Source organism: Hippoglossus hippoglossus, chromosome 5 (genome assembly GCF_009819705.1).
Source record: "Hippoglossus hippoglossus isolate fHipHip1 chromosome 5, fHipHip1.pri, whole genome shotgun sequence".
NCBI classification, from domain to species: Eukaryota; Metazoa; Chordata; class Actinopteri; order Pleuronectiformes; family Pleuronectidae; genus Hippoglossus; species Hippoglossus hippoglossus.
The window spans coordinates 25,311,589-25,331,159 of NC_047155.1; the positions used below are offsets into that span (position 1 = coordinate 25,311,589).

The 19,571-nt window shown below is 40.4% G+C and overlaps 1 protein-coding gene across 3 annotated transcripts in view; it reads left to right on the forward strand.

Annotated features, from left to right (window-relative positions):
- The window catches only part of LOC117761757 (contactin-4), a 106,269-nt gene that overhangs the window by 35,079 nt on the left and 51,619 nt on the right, over positions 1-19,571 (forward strand). For all 3 annotated transcript variants that reach the window (XM_034585952.1, XM_034585955.1, XM_034585954.1), the window contains one exon: positions 17,043-17,104. The gene's annotated coding sequence lies outside the window, so the exon portion shown is untranslated. The remainder of the gene's footprint in view (positions 1-17,042; positions 17,105-19,571) is intronic.

The window sequence follows — 19,571 nt, forward strand, 5'->3', positions numbered from 1 at the left end:
GTGTAGCGCATCTGACCTTAAGGCCAGATACTGCATTTTTCAGACTAATAAAGATCTTCTTTTCTCATTTTTATAAATACATCCTCTCCCGAAGTGTAACTACACAGTAGTAGTTTTTTTTTTTACTCTTGCAGTGAATTGCCCAAAGTTAAAGAGCAATCTATTATTTTAAAGATTGCTTTTTTTAATATGAATTACATTATTTTGCACCATTAAATGATATCACAATTAATGACAGCTTTGGAGAAAATCCTGCATTCATTACCATTAATTGAGGTAAGAAGATTAACCCAAACAGAAAGGCTCAGTGGATGACAAACGAGTTGAAAACGCTCAGCACAGAGCCACCTGCAGTCACGAGTGCTCTGAGTTGTTGATGATCACCAGTGGCAATTTTGCTATCAATTAAATTGCCGAGAGGATGTTAAAGGTGTCTCCACAGGAAGCGTCTTCCGTGGTGTCAAGGCACTGACAGGGAGAGCGAGAGCGGGGCTTGTGGATTGCTGACTGCAGCAACATAGTTCCCCTGTATGTGCCCGATAGTGCCACTGCAATTAAGAGGCGAGCTTGTCTAATGGGGCGGCAACATGAAGAATATGTCGAGGCCAACATTGTGAAAGGCTTTGCAGACTGAGCTGCAGAGGCTCAAATTGAGACGTAGAGTAAACCGCATCTTAAATGATCGCTGCAGGTTCACTGGACAGAAAAAAGCCAATCAGGGGAATTCAAGCGAGTGCAGATTTGTTTCATTTCATTATTTATTAGTTATTAATAAGGGATGATTTTTTAATTTTCATAAAATGATCAATGAATGTTGATAATTACGGGGCACCGCCCTGGTATCAGACGATTAACCAAACTGTAAGTACAGTTTAAAATGAGTGTTTGTGGGGTGAAGGGTGAAGAGCTGACACTGTCTAGCTGTTGGCACAGGAGGGATGCACACAATATCACAAATGGCTGCTTAGAATTCTCAACCAAAGACGGCGGGTCGATCCCCGTCCGCCTCATTCCGCGCACCCATGTCCTTGGGCAAGATACTAAACCCCAAATTGCCCCTGACAGCTGTTGAGGGCTATGTGAAATTGATGTGTGATGGATGTGTGATAGAGGAGGTGAGCGGTTTGATCGTAACATCTGGATGACGTGTCAGCCGTGTCACAGGGAACTCCTAGGGATTCCGGTGAGTCTTGTCCACTGGTTTCGATCCAGTGAGTTTGAAAGTAAGCCAAACACACAGGTGAGATTGGCTAGATTTAGAACTAGTGGCTTCAGAGCTTCAAGAAACCCTGAGTCATGCCCCTGGGTTTTCGTGTAGACCTTCTATTGTTCTGAGCAAATGTCCCAAGGTCCCAACACTGGGCTTTCAGGGGAGGTGGCTTTAAGACACTGGTTCTTTATCTCCATCCACAGCAGCAGCCGGGGCCCGGAAGCTGCACAGCTAGCCACTTTGTCATGTATAATGGATGATGAAATGTGTAGCATGACTTAAATGACCTTTACTCTTATAATTATTGCATGGGAATTATAGTGTCTTACCCATGTATACCCACTTTGTTTGCCACATTGTTTTTTCTCTTCTGGTGTTTCTTCCCTTATACACTATTACACAGGCTGGTCTAAGAAACACTTTTCCTGTAGGTCTGGTAACATGTTTGTGATATTGGGAAAAATAAACTTTACTTTATTTGACTTGTCTGCATTTAGAAATTGCATTTCTAATCCGTATGCTGGTGCAGTTGTTGCCTCACAGCAACGATGGTTCCAATCCCTGTTTCTTCCTGATTGGAGTTTGCATTTCTGCGTGAGAAAGGCATACATACATATAATTAAAAAAGTACTCGCACTTATATTGCACTTACATGTAGCACTTGTAGCTGGGCTTTTTTGAAGGCTAATTGTACTTACATGATTCTTGTTGTTCTGGGTCTGTACCCTTATGGTTGAGTGCACTTATGTAAGTCGCTTTGGATAAAACAGCAGCTAAATGATATGTAATATGTAATATGTAATATGTAATACAGAATGGAGTTAGGTCAATTTGGAGACTCTAAACTTTGTATTGTGAAATTGTTTGTTACATTGTTTGTCTTTATACAGTCCATAAGTCCTAGGTATTGTCCAGGGTGTACCGTGCCTCTTGCCCAGTGTCAGCTGGGATAAGCTCCAGCTGCCCCGTGACCCTTAAAGAATAAGCGGTATAGATAATGGATGGATTGATTTTGAATGGATTCAGAACTGACCTCATCACCAGTGCTGAATTGAGTTAGTAACACCATTTGAGGTAGTGATGCTTCTGTTTATATATTTGGCACTTAATTTGGTAATATATAAAAGCCAAGTTGGTGGGAGAAAGTGAGATTTTGTCAGTGTCAGACTTTAGAGTGTGAGCATATGACCATATCCCGGAGTCAATGTTTTCCAGTTCATGTATTATTATGTGACATGTATCAGGATTTGGTGATTTATTTTTGGCCAGCATGACACCAGTGGCTGTTCGACCAATGCTCCATTCCAAAGATGCCAGAAACTTTGACATTCTAACTTCCTAACAAACCCCCAAAAAATCATACCCAGAGTTCCTCAAAGTTTAAATCGGAATTGTCAAGATTTTTCAACCACAATGTTCTCGAGACATGATTATTAGACATCTAACTTTATTTAGAGACCGCTTTCCCTGGGCTTCACATCACCATGGCCTGTATAGGCAACACCTTGCTGAGAATATAGTATAACAATAAACTTTATTTGTTTAGCACTTTTATAAATAATGTTACAAAGTGCTTTAGAAGGAAGAAACAGGAAGACATTTTTGAGCTAGGGTGAGATGGGGGAGAGAGGTGTGGCCGATGAAGCACTTGCTTCGGTTTGAGATGCATCACCTAGTTGCATTGAATATAATATGTGTCACTGTCTCCTTAAATAAGCATTACATGCAATAGTAGCAGGTAGGGAACAGGAGACGTTATATTGTAGATACCACCTAACAAGCTGTATAATTATCATGAAGCCTCTGCCAGTTCCTCTTATACTATTGTCTTTGCAGACTCATTGTTTACATCGACGGAATTGTCTTGTAAAGCCGAACTCTCACCTTCGTTCGCACTGCTTGGCATATGTGTCCCCTGTTTAATTGACGGGTAGTTAGCTTGTTAGTGTCTGAGGAAGGCTCCAGGTGGCTCGCTAACCAAATATAGACCAATCACCCACCAGTGAAAGGACATGTTTCTGCAACCTTCAGCACACCACCATGCTCAGGGTGTACTTGGGCATCTGTGCTGCAAAAACAACCTGGCACAGGTTTGTACAATTTTTTCCACTGCATTTCAGATTTTCAATAAATGACAAATGTCACTGCAGATCTTAAATAATGAACACAAATGCCCATGTATGCACAGCTCTCACTCCAAATGTAGTATATATGGTACTACTATTCTCAGAGTGCCAGAGCATCCCTCCGTCAGCTGTATGGTTTAAATGGAGCCGGAGACCTGGCAGTAATGGCTGTCCAGTCTCCTGGGTTGATATTCTCAGGCTGAGACTCAGTGAGAGCCAAATGAATTGATACCACTGAGGGTGGGGGGAGTTTGGAGTGCCCTAGAGGGCAGGGGTAAAGGGGACTGCAGGGGATCCTGGCATTTGGACTAGTGATTTAATATGGATTTAATATTCGGATTTTAGAGCGATTGAAGTTCAGCTTCCTGGATGTTTTGTCTGTGATGTAAAGAAACATACATTTGTATTCACCGAGTTAATTACGGAGACTTCAGCGCTGAGGGGGATTGGAGCTGGGAACAGGCCCAGCAGAGCAGGAGCAGTGCAGAGAGACGATCAGATGGCTTGAAATCAAGTTCTGTCAGAACACTGACTTTGCTGCTCCACCATAGGCAGTTGGCTGCACTAGCAAGGTTAGGACTTGTCTATCTGAATGTAATGCAAGTTTAACTGAATTTTAAAAAAGATGACAAAGAAAGCAAATTAACGGACTATGTTATTTTATCGATTTTTGCTTCTGCTATATTTCCAAGCTGGTGCCAGTGAATTGGACAAAACAAGTTGATGACATGAAAAGTCATATTTTAAATGGATGTAAAACAATGTAAAACACTATAAAAACATGATAGAAATAGGACATTTATGTTTGTTTCATGGAATTAACTCACTCAGACAGTTTTCTTCAGCCTCAGTGACATATTCAGTTCATGTACCTCTTCATTTATTCAAGTCTATTTCCATTGCATCTTGTCCCATTTTTCTTCTCTTAGTGCATGCACCTTTCTACATTGGCCGAATGAAAAAAATAAATAAAAATGATCAAGAAATTAAATGAGATCTAATTTTCGGTTTGATACTAGATCTATATTCAGACCATAACGTTAATGTATTGAGAGACATCAAAATAAGATAAATACATACAATCATTACATCAAAATAAGATAAATACATACAATCATTACATCAAAATAAGATAAATACATACAATCATTACATCAAATACAACTCAGTTCTTACTTACAGAATGAAACAGACAACAACAGACAATGAATGATTGATCTTGAACATCTCAAGGATGACATGTAAATAATCTCTCTTGCCTTTTGCTTTCTCTTTGACACAGATTCCAGTCAACAGCTTAGTGACATGTAACATGTCTGTCTGTTGGTTTGAGTAAATGCTCTGCTGAGATTATGAGAGTCTTTGAGTGTTTGAGAATGAGTTGTGAGCAGATATTGTTTTCTGTAATAGGTGATTCTTTATTTTTTGCAGTGCATGACCTCCTCGCTGTAGAAGTCCCAGGGCATTTGCATTCTGAAATTGAAATGTCTCAGCTTTCCAAACAGGTCCAGAGGTGTTCTTCACGGGTATTTGTATACCCACTTTGTGTACATGTCAGTGTTGTTAGATTTTCAGTATGTGTCGTTTTGTCAACTTCCTTTCACAAGAGTAGCTATCAGGTAAGATTTGATATTTTTTGTCATGGGACTCAAACAGACAGCATATTTCATCCCTTTCTGAATTTATACTGACTTTGTATTAGTAAATATTTTATCTTTGTATTTGTGTATATACAGTATATATATATATATATATATATTGTGTTGACTGTTGCGTGAGCAGCCTCTGCAATCCGAAGTTTTGTTGAGCTTCGACAATGGGACATCACAGTGCCAACAAGCCTGTCTGTATAATATAAATGAATTCTAGGCTTCTCATGTAATGGGAATGAGAAAGAAGGAGCAGCAGAGACAATTGCTCCCCTGCACGCACGAACCAAAGTCTGCACCACAATTCAACAGCCTAGTAATGAAAACGAGACAATAACGTACCCCATTACCTGATTTCATTACCTAATATCCCACTGGGATCAATATCAGAGTTCAGTCTTATCTATCTTAACTTCTCATTAAGGGTTTGGGGAAGAAAGTTAAATTAGATTTTTTTTTTGGCCTTATAGCACTTTAGATACATTTATATGGATGGGATGCTTTTTTGAATGGGACACAGTGGAGACTTTACATATAGAGTCCACTTCACATGAAGAGGGCTATTTGGCAGATAATGTCCTCTTTGGCTCTGGAGGAGCTTCTAATGTAGGAGGAAAGAACCTTGATCGTGTCAATTGATTGCACATAAAGCCTGCATCACAAATGGGCAGTGTGGAGTTTCAAAAGCTGATGTCAGGTGTCAGTGAAGACCTAAAGACAGAAGATATTTTGGAGTGTTACAGAAGGTGTAGGATATAGTTTACTTGAATAATACAAGGGGCTGAAGGTCTGGACATTGACCTCTATCACATGGATTTTGACCATCCTTTTTAAAATCGGTCTCTTATGTAAGAGCTTAACCTCGAATAGAAATCACTCACAAAGAAGTTTCACTATGTTCTACTTCATATGTCCTAAGGAAACTCCTTAGGATTGATAACAGGGCCAATCCTGGCATATTTAAATTGATTGGTGTGGGTTGAATAAAACTGATCGAAATACGATCCCTGCCTTCTGAATGCGAAACATAATCATCAGTCACTCCCAGGTCAAAGGTCTCTGCAGTAGACACAGGTTGTTATTGTCTCTGGCTCCAATCAGCACTGATTTATTGACTCTGCCTTATGTGTCGTGTTCCTCAGACTCAGAGGCTGCTGCTTCACCAGAACTAGTATTAACAAGTCGAGTGTAATTGCATTGCAAGCTCTCAATGAGCGGCTATTTATCTTTTTTGTTGTCACTGGTTTCTACACAACAAACATTAGCTCTCAGCTCCCTAATTAAGCCTCACTATCACTGTAGTTACCAACCGGTTTAAACCGCTGCAGTCATTTTAAACAGCAAACAAGATCACAGTGTTCAGCACTGTTAAATGAATCCACCTCCATGTCTCTGTGGCCATAACCTTTTATAAACCCATTAAAGGCTAACTTAACCCTTTAGTTTTGGCTTAAGTACTTACACCCCCACTCCCCTACCACACATACACACATATGACATACCTATTAGGTTGCTAAAGTTATCTAGGTTGTCTAGCTATGAGCAACGACAGTAGCAGCACACACACCTTTCAACACAAATGTTGCATGAAGTACAGGGCTGTGTGTGTGTGTGTGTGTGTGTGTGTGTGTGTGTGTGTGTGTGTGTGTGTGTGTGTGTGTGTGTGTGAGACAGCTGAGGGTCAGGAAAGGATGGTTGACATCTGTGAATGATAGATCACGTGGTGGTTTAGAGAAGTTGCTTCCCATTCACAAGTGGTTGCTGGTGGTGGGGTGCTGCCCATCTCTGATTAGAGGGTGTCCCAGTTTTCAAATATATATAAATGTCATGATGTGGGGACAATCCAAACAGCCGAGTCAACATAAGCATTGGCCCTGCAATGCCCAAGCAGTTTGAAACACTGGGCGTCGTTATGAGCCATGTTCAGCCCATAAATGTTGTTTTTTCATTACTATTGTAATTAATGTACTAAAACCAGCATTAACATATTTCATCAAAGAACACGCATTATAGTTAACAGCTATAAAAAAAAATACATATGAGTGTGCAGTGTCATTCAAGCGATTACAAGTTGTATTGTCTTTTGTTCAATAACCGCCAACTGCCCAACACACATCCATCTTTTTCCAATTTGCCTTTTGTGAAGAGCTGGATTCAGTATTTCACGCTGACAAATGTGAAGCGTACGACTAAGACACTCTGCTCAGTCCGTCTGCTGAGCACAAATGCACTGCTGTATTAATTACTGATCATTTGGAATCATATTTCTGGCTTGCGTGCAGTGTTTTCCCTTCATTTTTAATACAATGTCAAATGAATGACACTGTTGCTTGACACTGAGCAACAGCGCTTTATGCGCAATCCAACACTCATCATTCATAATCATTTGAAAAGAGACAGACAACACATCACTCCAGTGGCTCATCAAGTAATACTCATTATTTCCATTCTATGAATTCTGTATCATTATGTCCTCATCATTCTATCATGTCTCTTGACGCTGTAGATCGGCTCATTTCTGCACAGAGTGGTGCCGAGAGTGTGTGTGTGTGTGTGTGTGTGTGTGTGTGTGTGGGTGGGTGGATAAGGTGGGTTAAGCAGGAGGATTGCTATCAATTGATGTTGACCATCTAGTGGACCCTCAAATCCATCGGCCTTTGTTCTGTTAAGAAGCTTTGAAGGCCTCTTCATCCTCACAAATTAAATTTAGACTCGAGCGTTTAGCATAGGTTCAGCGCTCTAATCTCTCCGATCGCTTTCTCTCTCTCTCGACAAGTTAATAGACGTGCGGCCATTCGAGCCAAGCGCTGCAAATGCACATGAAAGGGCCATTGTGGAAGAGTATGCATGAGACATACAGTGCATATCATCTAGTGTGTGTGTGTTAGCTCAAAGCTGCTGTGTACAGATCCTTCCTGCACATTTCAACTCTCCCGAGACCCGAGAGCAGACTTCTCTCTTCATCAAGCTTCTTCCAAGACGCCGCCACCGGAACCAGTGAAGAGATTTCAACCGTGGAGGCAACAAAATGTCATGAATTTTTTATGTAGCAACTGTATTATGGGGCTCCTTCTTATGTTGTGCCGCGTGTCCCCATGCAGTCGCTCGCTGTGAGGCTCGTAGCCCGGGCAAACTCCTCGTAGGCTCACTCAGCCCCAGGGTGTCAAGGGCGGGGGGGGGATAATCAGACAGCCATGAACCTGATTTTTCTTCTATGATGAAAACCTTGTCAAGAAAGACAGTCGCTGTTTATTACCCACCTTTAACACAATTAGTCATTGGCCGCGTGACCTACCGGAGGAAGAGATGATAAAATCCCTCTCCCTCGTTTGAAATACCACGGCTGTCTTCCACATTACTCAGGTGACTGACAGCTACAATTGCCCAGCCAGCAAGCTGAGCAGCGAGTGTCGACAGAAGCCTGAGTCGCTGTGAGGATACTGTATGTTGCGATGATGCGGATGTTACAGAAGCAGCAAATTATGATTTTCTTTTCTTTGCAGAATTAGTTTTGGTAGTTTCTTTATGTCACGCACAGGGCTGTCATCGTATTGCACTGAGCACTGTAATCGTCAGTGGATGGTTTTTCTTCTTAACTCATTTATTTATATATCTTCTTTTTTTTTCACAGATACAAAATATGCTCAGGCACTCAAAACCCACTCTTCATTTAGGATTTTTGTGTGTGCTTACCCAGGAAACAAAGATGGGCTGACATTGTTATTCCATCGTCCTTCTTTGATTGCTTGACTTATAAAATAGTCAAAGTGATGCAATTCAGCCACAAAGTATTCCTCAAATTACCAAGACGTCCTTGGATTTACAATTTCCACGCCAGTCAGCCAGAGAGACGCGGGGTAGGATTTTTGTCAACAACTCGCCGATGGTCAGTGTCATGGAAATGTAAGAGAAGCTTCACAATCAACATAATGTGGCATTAAATAAAGCAATTTTCATGTTTTTGGTAATTAGGGGGCAGAGGATCAAGCTGTAATCAACGACATTGGTGTGTTATAGACTTCAGACTTTATTGTCCAGGCGGGGAAATTAGTTTTCTCCACCAGTTCAGCACAGATCCACACAAATAGACACATTTTTAGGCTGATGTGGTGAACGTGTTGCTAAGCAGTTGCTTCATGTAACATCCAATGGTAAAAGAACAACATCATCATTCACCTGGAGTCATGTTCCTGGTCACCTGGTGAATGTGAACCTGTGTAAATTTGACATTTTGACATGTTAAATTGCTAAGTATGTTTAGGAGCTTTCATAAAGTAACATCAAATCTAGCACAGAGCCACATTCAGCCACACAAAATTGCAGTGGAAGTCTTCACAGACGGCCAGAAGAAAGCTGGCCGTCTGTGAAGGGAAGTCATTGATCAAGTTGTCAAAGTCCAACTCCCAGACCGGTTCTGACTCAATGGTCATGAGTAACAGCACATTCTGCTGTGGCTGCATCCTCCTGGTTCTTCATTCATTTTTTTATTCTGGACATATGTGAGAGGCACTGCTCTCCCTCGCAGATGCTCGTCTTAATGCAATGATGTTTAGTCTGCCAATTTAAACCAAAACATTTAAACTCTTTCATAGTCATGCAACAAAAAAATTACATTTACTTCAATATTTTAAGAACAGAAATACTTAAAGGTGTGGCGGGAGACATGAACAAAAATAACTTTTGGACATATTTGCAAAGACTCTCACTGTGATCTGACAGTAGAACATGAGGCAGGTAATATTATAAATATCTGGCTCCAACTACAGCTTGTGATGCAGCCAGGAAGAAACAGATGCTCCCATTTCTAAACCACCAATCAGAGCCAGAGCTCAGTGGAGAAGGGAGGAGCCAGAAATTTGTATTCGTTTAAATTCTCACATTTCCTTTCTCACTCTGCAGCTGAAAAAATAGCCTACTAATACATTTTAAGGCCAATGGCCCCCATTGGCTCCGGGGCCCTGGGCACTGCCCTCTTTTCTCATGTGGAAATTCCTTGTTGTGTATGTTACAGAGAAGGTAAAGACAACTGAGCATTTTCCAACTTACTGAAAACACAACCAGCCTATGGCATCTCTGTAGCGTAGTCGGGTTGTTGAGGAGGTTCATGTCAGCAATAGTGTGGCCTGTGATTTAAGTATAAAGCCGACACATGTAGCTGCTGTAGGTACAGTGTAAATAACATATAGAGAATGGAGCTCATGTCCAGTGCTCACTCTAGTTTTTACTCTGTTTTGATCTCTGCTACCTCCTGGGGGAAGAAAATCATACGATTCATTTTTACTCTAAAAAAATCATTCATGCAGCTCTAAAGTTGATATTGTCATGATAAGTCATGGTTTCAAGCACTTAACTTGGTTTTGTTTGACTCAATTTGCCGTTGTGATTTCTGGGCTTGTGTACAATTCAGTTTTATAACAAAAATAGAACAACAAAAGTCGTTAAAACCACTAAATCAACAATAACAAAATTTACACTCATATTAAAAGGGGGGGATACATCCAAAATGCAGAATACAACACTCTCATGCCTGGTGCCCGGGGTTATCAGAGGGTGCTCTGAGACACAGAAACCACTGACTGAGATATACAAGAGACCTGAAAGTCTCATTTGTTTCATTACACAGCTGAGAACTTTATATGATTACTACATACATTTACCATGTCTCTGCATTGCCACCTAAAATTGGTGATTTATTTCTACCATAAATATTAAAAATCCAAATATGAATGCACAAGCTCCTCTGGGAGGTTGGTGTTTGTGCAGATAATGCAAGCACGGGTCAAATGTCACATATCTGCAGGCCAGAGGATAACGATGTTACCGTGTCTCACGAGCAGCTCCGGATAGAAAGCCGCTGACAGGGTTTCTTTGTGGGTGTTTTTATTCCTTCAGGCGATACAGTAAGAACATTGAGTCAAATATATGTGTCATAGATTTCTAATTGTGATTTCATACTTATTATGATTGACAACTGAGACCACTAATGATCTTCTTCGGAAAGTAGCAGCTAACAACTTTATTTGATTCTTCGTTTTGGCAGTCTTTGTTTTCAGAGACATAAAAGAAGAGTCTGGTCTTTTTCAACAAATGGACTGCAGATCTCAGACCAGCAAATGCATCACTTTATATCACTGCGAGCAATCGCCTGGAGAGGACAGGCCTGATAAGACACAGTTGAATATTTGGAGGGATGAAATTTGAAGCCATGAATTATTCATCCGAGGCCCTTTCATGTGTGTGAGGAGAGTTTCCCTATCATTCATAATCTGTACAGCCGTTGTAATGTGACTCTCTTGCTGTGGGCACTTAGTGAGGTTTCAAGCCGCCCATGTGACACCAGCGCACGTAGAGAGGGGCTTGAAATAAATGTTCAGATGCGTGTAGAGGTAGAGAAAAATCTGGAACTTTGGAAACACATATGACACTGTAGGTTAATAAGAATAATCATCTCACTCTTCAAGGTGACTAATATGGAAGTAGCCCTTAAAGAAACAGTCTCCTGTGTGTGGGAGCTCAGAAACTTCTTGACACAAGGAAGGACACAAACAAATGATGTCAGAGTAATGTATTATAATTCATATTTTAAATCTGTGCTCATTCACAATAATTATCAAAGGATAATAACCCACATTACAACACAAAAACATTTTTTTTAATTATTATTTATCTTAACTTGATTAACTGAAAAAGTAATCTGAATCGTCCTTGATTCCTCCTTTTTGTCCAATATTTACTCATTTGTTTTTGTGCTGGGTCATTTTCTGCTGATGAAATTAAAAGTCTTATATAACTACTATTTATTTCTAATTTTTCCACTAATTCAAAGCAAAACCATAGGTTAAATCTCCATTATGTTGTTGAAGGACTGTGAGATGATGGTGATTGAGATTGGTTGAAAGAGTTCGTTGATTATTTAATAACATTCTGGATTTAGGGTTGGAGAAGCCAACTGGGAGTTACGGGGGGGGGGGGGTTCCTGGTGGGCCAGGATGGTTGTTGGGCTGCAAAAGCTGATGACAACACAACAACTTTATACATAGAGGATTATAACTTAACCATGGCTAACTCTGCTTAGACACATATGCCGTGTGACCCCTGAGTTCTGAAGCTTAATGGTATTGGACATCATGCATCATTTAGATAACAACCATAGATGTGATGTTACGGGATGTGAGTGAAGAAGAGGAGATTAGGAAGAAAGGATGGAGCTGGGAGCTGAAAGGACCAGAGTTAAAATGAAAAGCTTTATTAGCTCACGTGCCAAATGTGCAGAATTCAGCAGTTTAGAAAACAAGCTCGCAGCTCAGTGAGGGGACAGAATGAGGGCCAGGAGTTGATGGGGATGAGACAGGATCGTTACATTCTCACATAACATGTATGATATGAATGAGTGCTTTGTTAAATACAAACTTTACACTATATGGCACCATGCGACGCCACCAAACTAACTCTGAACTCCAGAGTGGAGAGGAAGGGTCGCTTAACGTTGAGGACTATCAGAAGCCTTTTGTAGGGAGGCTGGGAAAATTCACACATATTTATGATTTTATTCGATTTTGTGTTTCACAGACTGCTGCTCTGCTCAGGCTTTCATTAATGTTAACCTCATGCACAGTGAAAAAAGACATGATGGTGTGAACTGATGCAGAGAACATTGCAACACTTACATTTATGTGTGGGCATTGTATAGCTTTATTAACAAGGATAAATAAAATGGAAAAATAAAGATTTTAAAAAGAGCTGTCTCCAGTGCGTGAAGGCTGTGAGGTGAAGTGAGCTGGTCTGAGGTCCTGGTAGAATCCCACTGTTTCCACAATCTGAGTTCAAAGGAGACAAATACACTATATTTGATGTTCTCAGCGGTGTTATAGTCGTAGGCAAAGGCTGAACACACCACAGATGTCTGGGGTAGAATGCTAAGTATCATTAGTGTTTTTCAGGAGCTAAGCTGCAGACCTTGTGCTTCTGTCACAAGGAAAAAAATGCTCTTGGTAGGGTATCCTACATTTTGTTGCATTTGTGGGTTATGGTTCAGCCTTTGCATCCCATGTCTCCTCGTTAGACACAAAGCCTCTAATGCAACTTGGGAGCCCAACCAGGAGGAGAGGGAATTAATGTGATTGATCCCTTTTAAATTAACAGCGTGCAACAGCTTTAAAGTCAACTTTGTCAGCTCTAATTAATTTATGTGAAAGCGTCATTGATTATTTCATTTCTTTCCCTCACTCCACCCTTAACTTATTTAACTCTCATTCAATTTCAAATGAAAAGTGACTTAATCTGGACAACACAAATTGATATGTAGCAAGACAATAATAAACACATTCACACTTATCCTTAAATAAATGCATATATATATATATATATATATATTGTGTCGTGTTGCTGTTCCCTCATGCAAATATCTGCTTCCACATACCTGGATGTACGTGGGGGGTCTGCGGCTCAGCAGGTAGAGCAGGTCGCACACTGTTCAGAAGATCAGGGGTTTGATCCATGGTCCCACCGGTTCGCATGTTGAAATATCTTAGAGCAAGATACTGAACCCTGAATTGTCACATTTGGCTGTGCTGCAGTGTGTGAATTGGGTGTGATAGAGAAGTGCTTAATATAGAGGTACTGTGTGAATGTGACTCACACAGCACTTCTATGTATTATATGTCATGCAGTCCCTTCAACTCTTACCGGGGTTGAGAAACCTGTGCATAGAAGCTGAGTTACTGTGAAGGAAAGTAGGATGGTGGAGAAATGGAGATATTCTATGCAATGTGTTAGAAGTCGAATGTAACAGAAACCAAGAGGCATCAGAATCAAACTGAAATGATAAAAACATTTAAGCCTAATTTAGAAAAGATGTAATTGCATTTACAGACTTGACACTGTACGGCTTAATGATGCTAGGTCTACTTGTAAACATTGTTTTATATTCAGTCCCTTGGTCTGAGTGCACATTCCTGGTACATTCCTATGCGACATCAACTTAGTATTTCTGCTGTTTATTCCTGTGACTGTCGCAAAAAAAGACCAGATAAGTTTTAGAGTATTTTAAAGCATTGTGCACAGTTTTAACGTCACATAAGCCTTCAAATTCACAGATATGTTACTACTACCCAGACTGCAAGTTCTGGATTGTATTTCATTTTCATCGCTGGTAGTTAAAACGACACATCCCCACCAATGCGGTTCCCTGTGCTGTTGTAATACAGGGCTGTTGCCGGTCTGAATGCCCACAAATTAACCATTGTTCTTCTGTTCACACATAGAGAGACAGGAACATGCTGTTAGAGTGGTTATCTGATCACTGCATCGACTGAATGATCTATGTGGCTGAGACTGCACTGATCTGTATGGGTGAGAGAGCGAGGATAGACAAGCAAAAACTTTAGTCTCACTCCATTAATGCAAGTGATTTGTGTGTTGTTGATGGAGTTGTATTTCTGTCCATCTGATAAATGTAACTCCGACTTTTGCCTGCATGCAGCCTTGTTTTAGTCATCATCATCTCCCCAAATAGTGTGGGCCTTTAGCTGCTGCGTGTTCTAGTTCCTGGCCTTTTCTGTTTGTTTGGAGGTGGTAGTGTAAAGTTAGGTCTAGCCGAGGTTATTTGCAGAAAACAGGTGTCTGCATGAGGGTTGTTGGGACCTGTGTGAGCGAAACATACCAATAATCCATAAAATCCAAAACAATGAGCTAAAATAGGCAAAAAAAATATGTCATAGAGCTGCAGAGTTTGTCGTTGCAACTTTTTCACATTTATTGATTCCTGGAGCGTCAATGACATCAAATATTAATCAGCCGAAAACATAAAGCTGTGTTTGAGGAGCTAAAAACTGCAGGCGCATGAAAAGTCGTCAACAATCAAGTCAGTGTAGTTTCCAAATATGACAAACTGGGTCTGGCCTGCCTGAATAATTCAACATAATGAGGACAGCATCAACTGAACATTTGCTTATGCAGAACATGGGTGTGAATGTTAAAGTGTTGAATGAACTTAGTCTTGAATTTCAATACATTCCCCCTTGTTGAAAAGTTTCCCCTTTCCCAAACAAGTTCCCAAAGGAGGCTGTTTATAGCAAGGTTCATGTTTTCCTCAAGCACAGTTCTTGCATAATACCTAGGATATGTTACCTATTTTTCCTTGGTGTAAAAATGTTTGCCATTTGCTTTTCTCAAAGAAAAGACAAGTTTCCCCTCTGATGTTTACAACGGCTGCGTGAACATACTCTATATTCATAGCTGGGCAACTGCAGAATATAAAGTGCTTCGTTTATTGTAGCCAGGGCCAGCTGGGCTGGTTCTACATCCACCTGCAGAGTCAACCAGTCGTCTTGTGATAGCTGTGCTGAGGTCGGTCTTGCTGGAAACCAAATTACACTGAGGCCTCAACGGTGCCACTGTGGACATCTAGGTCATAATGATTAGTTTTGGTGCGTGTCTAGTTGTACATATTTGGGATATCTGCTTTTTTTCCCCTTAATAATATGTCATCTTGTGGACATGCATTTCCATATTCAGAGGAGTGGGGCTAATATTTGTTCCTATGTCCTATATAATGTTTGGCTTTAACCTTTGAAAGGATGGTCTGTCTTATTTGGAGGTGCAGCTGCTCAGTGTAGCTTTTCTGTTGTAGGAAGGCTTCACCTTTGTGGTCCTCCCACTTTGAAGGCCACGCCCTGAAATGGATCACAGCTGCTGACACAGCATAATGAAAAGCCAAGTTTAGTCAGTGCTACCCCGTAACTATGTAGGTGAGCCGGTTAGCTTGCTGAGTTTTTGAAGGGGCTAGTAGGTGTTTCATTGAAAGATGCACACAGACAGTGATGTTTCCAAAGAAATCATCTTTGATTTTGCGAGGATGTTAGCAAATGTTCTGTAACGTTTGTCCACCTGACTAAATATTTTTTTCGTCTTCACTACATTATTAAATAGTCAAAATCTTTAAATGCTACATGTATTTACTTTTCCAGTTGAAAAGCCTATAGTGCCCCTGCTTAGGAATCTCACTGGTATTCAAAGTTTTAAGTCACCACGCTACCCCCTAACTATTTCGGTAAAGCTAGTTAGTTTACTGAGTTGTCGGATTATGATCACTGTGAATAACCCTAAATATGAGGCCATTGTTGATTTCACAGAATTAGTTCAACGACATAATAGCCAGAAGAATCAAAAGCAGGATTCTATATTATGCTTTAGCTCCTTAGCCACGACCTAACAAGTGGCCTCACAAAGTTTTGCAGAAATTTCCCTTCGCCTACCCAAATAGAAAAGTTAGGTACCAGTTGCAAGTTATTTCAACGCCACTTAGCATTGAGCATATGTTGAGCTCCTCTTTCTAAGGTGCTTATAACTTGTCCCATTTAGCCTATAGACAGTTTTATTCAGGCACAAACTAACGTGGTCAGAATGGAACATGGAACAAACAGTGTTAGGTTGTTTGTGCATTCACTAGTCTTACTTATTATGAATCTCACAACAGTGTCACGTGACCTTGTTTCAGATCAGTAAAGCTTCTCTCCACACTTTACATGAGAAGTAATACAGGAGGATAGGGGCATAAACAACATTTAAACATGTATCCTAAATTCTGCTTAACATATGTTTTGGTGACATGTCTGTGCCTGGGTAACTGATATGTTAGCATATTTATAATATGAGTATATATTGTAGGATTATAATGTAGGAATGATTCAGAAAAATAAAGCCACAGTAGTGTCTGTTCAAACAAAGACGTAGGGAGTCTGTTTAATCATTTAATGCTAATTGAATGAGCCTTTAAACAAATACTGTATTTGCTTGATACCAGCAGTAAACTCATAATATTTATGATATATATAGATATATATTCTACACTGTTGTAGGATGAAACATTCATCCATGAATCCTGACACCTACAGTATGCTTGCCTCTTATGAAAAAGGTGAAGGGCCAACACAAATCCTGGTGCATCTTGCAGATTATATCCCTTCTGCTACAGAAAAACCTAAAGTCTGTTTCGATCTTCTTTTTATTTCTCTCATGTTGTGTCTTTCTCTCCCTCCCTCTCTCTCTCTCTCCTAGCCGGCCAAAGGGCTGATTGTGTCTTTGCTGCCGTGGAATAGCGAGCAGACTCCACTTACTGAGTGAGTACTCCATCAGTGGGAAACATGCTTGTCTGTTGGGCTGTTTTATTTATTACATGCTATAAATGACTGCGACCGTTGCTGTTTTTCGAGGTAGGGGAGCAGTCATTGCATATAGTGTTATCTCCTCTTCTTTGAAATGTGTGTGTGGGGCAGATATATGCGTGTGTTCTGCTCTATTAATTTGCTATCGATTGTTTTTTATTGAGGTCATCGATTACATGTAGTGCTCTATGATGAACTTCTGATAATTAAACGTACTGCAGGTTTGGGCCTGAGCAAGGTAAAGCGTCCAGTATTTGAAGTTTGTAGAGTTAAAGTGATGAATATAAAATGTGTCATCAGGCATGTTTCAGACATAATTATATAAATAAGAAAATTAATAAGAAAAATAGCACCTCCCGATGCTCACAAGCCCACCTAGCTAGTCAGCAGCTTTCATGTGCAGTGTTGATAAGATGAATAAATAAAAGATGCTTTTGCTTCTGTGTACTGGCAGTTTAAGCAACTTGTTAAGTTATTATTTAGTATAAGTTTCACAAATAACAAAATAGTTAATCTTCATCAGCAGCATATTATCCTAATTATCAGGACATTGAAAAGATTCAGAAAGAAACTGTTTACTCTGAAGACAGAACACCATGGACTTGGTGGAAGTTGTCCCTTTTGTGGAGGAATAAATGCCTGCAGTCTGTGTGCTATTCAAAGTGATTTCAAGATTTTGGGTTCAGAAAGAGGAGAAGTCTGACGAGCACTGTTTTTTTTTCTTTTAATAATGAGACTTTTCATCATTAAATTAAGATTTTATTCTAGTAAAATTTTTATTTTATTCTCATAATGTTATGACTTTTTTCTCACTAAATTACAACTTTGTTCACTTAATATTACGACCTTCCTTTTAGTTATGACTTTACTTGCAATATTATAACTTTATTCTCATAATATTACAACTTTAATCTCTATTACGACTTTATTGTTGCAATGTTTTTTGTTTTCTAATACTCTGTCGTGGCGTACAGCATTGCACATGTTACAGTTGAAAAATAAACTAGTCAGTGCGCTCTGGTGGACTCACCATGTTACAGAGAAACTGTCTGAACATATCTCTTGTTGGGCTGATCTGCCTTTCCTGTTAACTTTCGGCTGACACGTGTCGAAACTGATAAACTGTATCTGCAATAAGTTCGTATCAGCCAGTTTCTAGAAGAAAGCATTTTCACTGCCAACACCTATGACCTAAAGGAGAGCACTTAAAACGTGTAACCCCTGGCGTCTGAAAAGTGGAAATGAAATATAGAGCTTGTACGCTCATCATAAATCCTGACCCAACTCTCTCCCATGAAAGCACAGGCTGACTAAAGACCACCGAGGCTCTTTGTACCTTCTGTCTCATACGTACCTTCTTACGTCACATCTAAGATCTTTCCACCCCAAAACGTCATGTGAGGTTGACTGTGTGTTAGCTTTAATTCTCCCCCTTCTCTTAGTCCATGTGTAATATGCACCTAAACACAATGAGCAGCAGGCTGCAACCTGAGCTGCAGCCATGTTTGTGCTCCCTTGTCACTGACTGGATAAGATGCACTGTAACCTGAGATCAGGAGGCTCATCTGGCTATTTACATTCTGACACCTTTGTGATGAAGCAAATTTTTGAACAGAAGCCTGTGCAGATAAGATGTATTATAAATTGAGTATTCGTTTATTTCATAATCACCACGATGAGCCATGCCGTTTTGAGTGTTGACACTTTGAGCCATGATTATGTGGTGCCAGGTTGATGTTGTTGCGCTCTGTGCAGTGCTGAATGTCACATTTATCATTGTAAAAGAGCAGAAAAAAAGAAGGATTAATTACCTCTTCCCAGGCTGCTGAAGTTAATTTCTGCAGTCACGTGATTAACCAGTTACTCAGAGCGTAGTGGAGCAGAACAGGGCTCACTGGAGATCGCAGGACACCCTCCACCCTCCTTTCTTCTTAGCCTAGTTTGGCTATTCCAGAGTGGCAAGCTAATCATCACTAAACATTAAACCAGGCACAACTTGACTGTGGATATCTACATTTATCAGAGTCAATGTCCATACCCCGTTTAATCATTTCTCCACAGCTATCTCAATATCACGGCCTAGTGAGACAGGCGGGGCGAGCACATTATCTAAGCCGGGGTGCTACAGTATTAGGGATTATCCCTGACAGATAGTTTCCCTTCCAGGCACCATTAGCTTGGCCTCATCCCATTTGGTATTTCCGACACCTGCGACCACCATCCGCTGGGCACAAGAATTATTACCATTGTATTTTTTCTAGGGTATATAAATTAATCATGGGAATCACAAGCAACTACTTTAAATTTCTGGACTGTGACCAAGGAACACATCCTCCCCAAGGATGCCAGGGACCTATGCATCATTAAAATAGAGTTGTGCTATCTGACAGGGGAGCAGTGCCAGCTCCCTCTCCTTTATACC